Source organism: Alligator sinensis, unplaced genomic scaffold (genome assembly GCF_000455745.1).
Source record: "Alligator sinensis unplaced genomic scaffold, ASM45574v1 scaffold175_1, whole genome shotgun sequence".
NCBI lineage: Eukaryota > Metazoa > Chordata > Crocodylia > Alligatoridae > Alligator > Alligator sinensis.
The window spans coordinates 549398-556540 of record NW_005842536.1 but is presented as its reverse complement, the minus strand read 5'-3'; the positions used below and the strand labels follow the sequence as shown (position 1 = coordinate 556540).

At 42.7% G+C, this 7143-nt stretch overlaps 1 protein-coding gene and 1 long non-coding RNA gene across 6 annotated transcripts in view; one reads left to right on the top strand and one right to left on the bottom strand.

The window, feature by feature from the left end:
• LOC102387871 overlaps nt 1-6878 on the bottom strand; it is a 60282-nt gene extending 53404 nt beyond the window's left edge. Inside the window, exon 1 of the long non-coding RNA XR_324773.1 lies at nt 6786-6878. This is a non-coding gene — a long non-coding RNA (uncharacterized LOC102387871). The remainder of the gene's footprint in view (nt 1-6785) is intronic.
• SLC1A3 (solute carrier family 1 member 3) overlaps nt 1-7143 on the top strand; it is a 102200-nt gene that overhangs the window by 35494 nt on the left and 59563 nt on the right. The gene's annotated exons all lie outside the window — the stretch shown is intronic.

Below are 7143 nucleotides of genomic sequence, written 5' to 3'. Positions count from 1 at the left end.
CTTTCCCTTGCGAGTCTCAAAAGTTCAGCTCCTGGGAGGAGCCTTCTCCCTTCTCCTTTCCCTCTGTTGCCTGGAGGTAACAAGGTTTGGTGACAAAAAGAACACTTAAGCCTGTAAGATAAAGGACTATTGCATGTCCCTGGACAGAAAAGACAGTGAATGTTATGTCAGAGATATTATTGGAGTAAAGGAAACCCAGTTGTCAGAAATCAACAGATAAGAATATATATACACATAGGTCATGCCAGATGTAAAGGTGAAAAAACCGTAAGCAAGTAATTATGGAAGGAATGAAAGGATTTGTAGTAAAAGATCAGCAAGAAGATAGATGGTGTGCAACACATCACTTGAAGGTCACCTACTGAGTGCTTGGAGCTAGTGATGACTCAATAAGGTTTCCAAAAATCTATTATAACATTAATATTCCAGCACAAAATGGATTTGACTTGTCTTTAGGAAAAATGAAATTAGTACATTATTCTAGAAAGAAGCCATCACCTGACAGTTTCACTTGTGATAATTTTAGCTTTGATACCTGCCCTCAGGATTTGACACTGGGCAATGAATATGCCCATAATGTGTAGTTAGGTGAAAATCCAGTAAGTCCTATTCATCTTGTGTCCTCTAATACATGGGTCACAATTTCATAAACATAATGTCCTCTTCTAGCCCACGTCATGACAATTGGCAGGCAGTCAAACCTAAGAGTTCAGACTTCCTCATCCTAATTTGTAATACCCATGAGAGCTAGAAGGGGCAGAAAATTCTATGATGTTCACCTTTTAGAATATTCACAGAGAATAAACTTGTTGATCATCTTCTAGAGCAGGGGTAGGCAACATTTTTTTGCTGGAGTGCCAAAAAACCCACAATGTCTACCTTGTAAGGTGCCAGAGTGCCAGCACACCACAAAAACAAAACTGGGCTGGAAGGGATACATGGCAGGATGCACTGCATATTTAAAACAATTAATAATCATTAATGTTGCTTTTTTTTGTTTTGTTTTATTGTTTTTTGTTTATTTTTATAGTAAATACCAGGCTTTCTAAAAATTCAAAACCTTATGACAATAAATAAAACTTCATGTACTGCCTTGTACTTGTGAATTTTTTTCTTCTTGTTAAGCATGTTATGATGAGGGAGAAGAGGGGGTGAGAGGAGCAGGGAGCAGCAGGCACCAGGGGAGTCACCATGGGTAGGCTGGCCTGGCCAGGCCCTTGGGAAGGCCACAGCTGGAGGACAGCTAGCCTCAGGCAGGGAGCAGGGGCTGCCCCAGGGCTCCACAGACTCTGGCCACAGCAGGGGCTCAGCAGCACCAGAGATGGGGCCCAGCTGGCCCGTGCAGCTCTGCAGGGATGGGGCACAGCCACCCTGCCCACAAAGGGACGCTGCCTTGCTGGGGCAGGATGCCGGGTTCAGGGAGCTCCCTGCTTGGTCTCTGTGCCAGCCGGGTACATTGTGAGTGAGAGCTGCAGCCTCAGGCTGTTCCCAGGCTCTGGGAACAGCTGCTGCAGCCGGTGCTCAGGTCTGAGCCAGCTGGGAGCCAGCAGTGCAGTGGCTCTGTGCAGTGCCTGCCCCAGCCCTGGCCCCTTGAGGGGAGCTGCGGGTAGACAAGGCTGGGCCCAGGCAGGTTGAGGCAGCCACGGTGGCTGTTCACCAGCTCCAGGGGGCTCCCATGGCCAGGCTCCTGCACCGGGGACAGCTCTGAGCTGCTTGCGCTGTGCCCAGCATGCAGGGAGGCTGATCCCGGAGAGGGAAGTCCCCCAAGCCCAGCGTCCTGTCCCAGCCAGGCAGCATCCTCACGTACACAGGGCGGCTGCAGCCCATCCCTGTGGAGCTGCGAGGGCCGAGCCAGGCCGCACCTCGGGTGCCACTGGGCACCCCCGCCTGCCCACCCACCCACCATAGCTCAAGCCTGCAGAGGCCCAGGACAGCCCCCACTTCCTGCCCAGCCCCCACCTTCCTAAGGCTTGTCCACAGTGCCTCCCCCCACGCCGCCCAGACCCTGTCCCAGCCACCCGGCCCCTCAGTGCTGCCCCGGGTGGGACAGGGTGCCTGCCTGCCTGGGCAGCTCCCTCCAGGGGCCAGCTGGGCTGGAGGGTGCAGCCTGGGAGCAAGGGGCAGGGGCAATAGAGCACAGACAGCATCCCTGCCTGCGTTCTTCTGGCTCTGCCCCGGTGCCTGCCACAGCACTGCAACTTGTAGCTGCAGGCAAGAGCCCAGAGCAGCAATTTTAAAAAATAAAATAAAATAAACAATTTCTTGCGTGCCTCCCGGCGTGTTGGGAAAAATGTCTCCACGTACCACAGATAGCACACGTGCTGGGGGTTGCCGACCCCTGTTCTAGAGTATTCTTGGTATTTCCTTAAGCAATAGAGGTGGCAAATCTCTTGCACTAGTGTATGTGGAGACAAGAACCATCATGCATCCATTGCTAACTCTTTATGTAGCTCTGACAGTCTGTCTATCTGGAAACATGTCTTGCAGAAGTCACTTCCCATTCTAATGGAGAAAAGAGGTACACTGTAGTGAAGTCTTTTCTACATGTGCTAGTAGAGGAGGCTAAGGTTTCTACATACTGTATATGCAACAATGTGTGTCCTGAGGGGAGAACTAGAAGCAAGGAAGCAGCGCTCTCTCTTGACTTTTTATGTCTCAGGGTAAGTGGGGAAGATATTCCTGCTCCAGCTTTCACAACGCACATATGAAAACTAAGAAACTTCAGAATAATATCTTGCTTGTACAGTAGGACACAACACTGATTAAATCTGCTCTACAGATTTCTCACCCATTTCTTTTTATGCCCTTTAAAAGTCTATTTCAAGAATGTGTGTAGTCATCTGAGAAATAAAATAGTAAATGTGAAAGAAGTGAAAGCGTTTATCTGTCAGTTTTCACTTTGGCTGCACTATGTGGAATATGTGCCAATTTCACTGAAAAAAGTAACTCTGAAAGGACTATGGTTTTATGGTCTATAAATATGGCCCGTTCAGGGAGGACAAAAACAAAACTCTATAATTACCTGGGTTCCAAAATTCATACACACTAGGTGGATCTACACGTGCAATTAATGCAGTGCGATAAGCTCCAAAGCACTTTGAGCCACAGTGAACTGCTCCCTGATGCAGAATCTACATATGCACCTGGGAGAGCAGCAATTTGAGCTGGGGCAGAGCAGGCCCCCATCTGGCTGACTGGGTGCAATTTACATGTATTTCAGCACAGTGAAGTACTCCACCATAAGATAGTACCGTCCCTAACAGTGCTATCCTACAGTGGAGTTAATTAGTTTACTGTACCCCAATACCAGAGCACATGTAGATAATGCTGCTTTACTGCAGATCTAGTCAACTCCTCAGTAAAGTGCATGTGTAGATGCACCCACTGGGTCAAATTCTGACCTGTCATTGTCTTTTTGTCCTATGCTGCTGAATAACGAGCCAGGTGAAAATTCCCAATGCATCAAAACACCTGAAATGTGAAGTCTCCTGCAACACTTGCTCTGATCAATATCTGGTCAGAACATATTCTGGATGCCCAAATCTTATATATGCACTAAGATTCATACCATTTAGCCTATCAGGCAAAAATTAAATTACAAATGATAATCATATGATGAATATATAATAATTTAATTTTTTGCCTGCTGGGTTAGATAGGACAAACACTATTCGTCTCCTGTCTAGTAAGCCTTACTGAAGCCATTCTTCCAAAAAAAAAATCTTGCCTCATTTCTCACATTGTCATCTTCCGTCTCTCTCTCTCTCTCATCTGGAAACCTTATTCTAGTGTCATCCCCAGTGCCATTCTTCTCCTCTTTAATATATGCCCTTCCTCAAAGCCTATAAATGTTAATCCTAAGACTCTTTCAGCAGAAAGTGAGAGCACAAAACTATTCTCCATGAGTCACATTTTGATTTCAAATAACAGATCTATTCCATACTTACAAGAATTACTCAGATCTTCAACCAAAAGCCCTGAAGACAGGGATGGGCTTTACATTGATCTCAGTGGTCTTGGATGAGGTCCAAAGAGCGCATACAGATACGAGCATGAAAGACTCATCTTAAGAACATGCCAAATTAGTATATTTTAAATTAATTATATGCAGCACTGTTACTTAAAAAGCTTTAAAAGAAAAAAAAAAAAAGAAGGAGAGAAACAAAAAGTGTTTAACATATTTTAACGTTTTTCAGTGTATAGAATTGCAGTACCAGTGGGTTACAAGTACTTCCCTACTGGAAGAACAGAGTTGTATGGTGACTTCCGCTCTGTGTGTTCACATATTATGCATGTTAGCTTGCATGCACAAACGTGCATTAGTCATGTGACTTGCTTAACTAGACCTAGTATGAATGCCCAAATGCTTGCTTACACACACACACACACACACACACACACACACACACACGAAAATGCCATTTGCACAAGCCAAAACCTGAAGCCATCAGTACATTTAGCCATAGAAGTCATTAAGTTTGTAAAGACCAATCCTCAGTTAAATAATATATTTATAGGAGTAAGGAATCATGCAAAGAAGGATTGCTAGGCTTGGATCCATATTCAATAAACTTTTCCTTTCCCCCTCTGAGTAGCACATGCATGAGGTTGGAGCTTATAATCAGTGTTAACATCTACAAATTAGTTATTTACACTGAGTTGCTAGGCTGACTGCCTAAAGATTATCTTTTTTTTTTTTTTTTTTTTTTTTTTTTTAATTTCAATGGAAATAGCAGTCAGAAGAAGGAATCTATGGGGGAGAAATTAGTGTAAGAATTTAGGATTTGTAATAGCTATTTAGACAGACAGTCCACCACAATCAGCCTCCTCCACTAATAATTCGGAGGAAACTGTAAACCCTAACATGCACCTCTCAATTTGTGCAATGCTACATATCACGTGGGAGCACTCAGCACAGCTGACTTGTGTTCTGTAAATTCCAAGATGGCCTTAGCTCATCACAACTAAAGTATCTACTCGGGCTGTTGTTTGACAATGAGTGCAGAACAGCAAGATAAGAACTTCTGTGAATCCCAAAAGTGCTCTAAGAAGCCTCAACAATTAAATATACTGGAGTTAACAAAGAAATCCAAGTCATCACTCAAAACAAACTGACATGACATGGGCTGGTTCTTTCCAATACTGTGTGTCATATTATTTAAAAAAAAAACAAAAAAAAAACACCAACCTAAAATACAGTAGGATAAGGGAGCTTTTGAGAAAGTACTAGCAGCTGATTTGGTGATAAGCAGTCATTTGATTTTTTTTTTTTTTTTTTTTTTAAATGAATTGAAGAGATTAAAGTAGAAATTGAGTACAACCCACTGGAAGCCAAGATACAGAAGTTATTGTGTAAAACACAAATGTAATTGCCTAGATTTCAGAAGACAGAGAGCGCACTGCTAAGTCTGCTTGTACTTCAGCAGTGAAAGCAAGGAGCTGCAGGAAGAGTGGTCTCATGTAAACATGATTTAAGTACTACCCATTTCCAAAATAAAAAATTCTTAAAAATCAGAATGAAAACTTGAAACAAAACAGCTTGAAAGAGTCATTCTAGACTTTATTTTCAGTGGCACCTGAAACAAGAACAAAGACAGGTATGTCACGTGATGATACGTATAGACATTGTAATTATATCCTATAACAAGTACTCAGAACAACTGACCATGATTTACAGTGCCTAGCTGGGTAGTAAGAAGCAACAAAGTAAGGACTTTCTTGCATAAGAATAAGAACCTGACTTCTTATTCTGCCCAAGCAAAAAATAATGAATAAATAAATAAATGTAGCCAAATAAGAAGTCTGCAATAAATATAGGTAAGATAATACAAAAGAACTACTGACCACTAACTGTCCACTTAATTTAACATGGATTTAGATAAAAGTTGCTTTGGAAAGATGACTTACTAGTAGAGCACTGTAATATTTTAAAATTGAGCTGTTTCATGGCATGTTGAGTACCAGCTTATTACATATTGTAAATCATAGTTTGCTATCCCCATTGAATTCCAAATGCGTTAATAATTAAAAGAATTCACAAGACCATTTTGACAATTTTATTTGCTACATGAGTTCAAGCAAACAGTATCAAGCCCATGTTTTACACGAGTAAGTAGACAAGTGGAACAAATAGACAAGAAGCTGGTTATAGTCAAATGAAGTGTTGATATACCAGTAGTGAACAATATCAGAACATGCCTCACAACATTACTGAAGTTACTTATTCAGAATCTTTAAGGTAGAAGCATAAGAAAATCTTAGTGCCAAAATCCAACATGATTTTGAGTAAAAGACAATTAGCTATGAATTACACAAGAATCGCATACTAAAAAACTAGAATATACAAGTTTGACCATAAAATTTACCCTATATTGCAAATAGAAAAAAAAAAAAATCTTAGGTTCTCACTATGAAACCATCAGTTACCAGGAGAAAGCAAGTAGTATAAAATGGAAGAGAGCAAGCCTCAGCCATGAGCAATGTTTGTTACTAACAGGGTATCAAACCTATCTTACTTGTTAATGGCTTCTCCAAAGAATTTAATGTCAAATTCAAAATGCAGTACTCCGAACCTTCCACAAAAAAAAAGATCCCATGAGACTTGAGGTTGGGGTCCTTTTTCAGCAGTTCCATCTCTCTGGCACTGTGACAGGCAGGGTTTGCAAAACTGGTTGCTACTGCAGCCTGCCTGCCTGTCTCTCATTCCATGCCTTTGATGGAATAAATATGTTCAGTTTAGGCAAGAGGCTGCCCCTTTATGACTGCATTCTCTCTAGCTTAAGTACCTGGGAGGTTCCTAGGTAGGTCCCACTGCACGGGAAGAAAGCAGACAGCATCAGTTCTCCAACTGTTTCCACTTACAGGAGCTCGAGCTCACTCTCTGGAGGCTGCCAGGACATCCCCTTAGTGACTCCCACCCATAGCTTATCTAGACCAAAACCCTGCCATCAGCTGGTCACGTGGCTCCTACAGGTGTTCCCTATTCCCTCCAACCTGCAGCTGGAGAGCCCTGCAGACTGAGCAGGGCTCTCTAGCTAAGCAGGCTTGTCCTTAAAGTAGCAGGCACCCTTTAGTATTATAAGACCTTTAGTGCTATAAGCTAGAAGACCCTAACTCACTAGGTGGGTCTTCATTCTTCCCCCC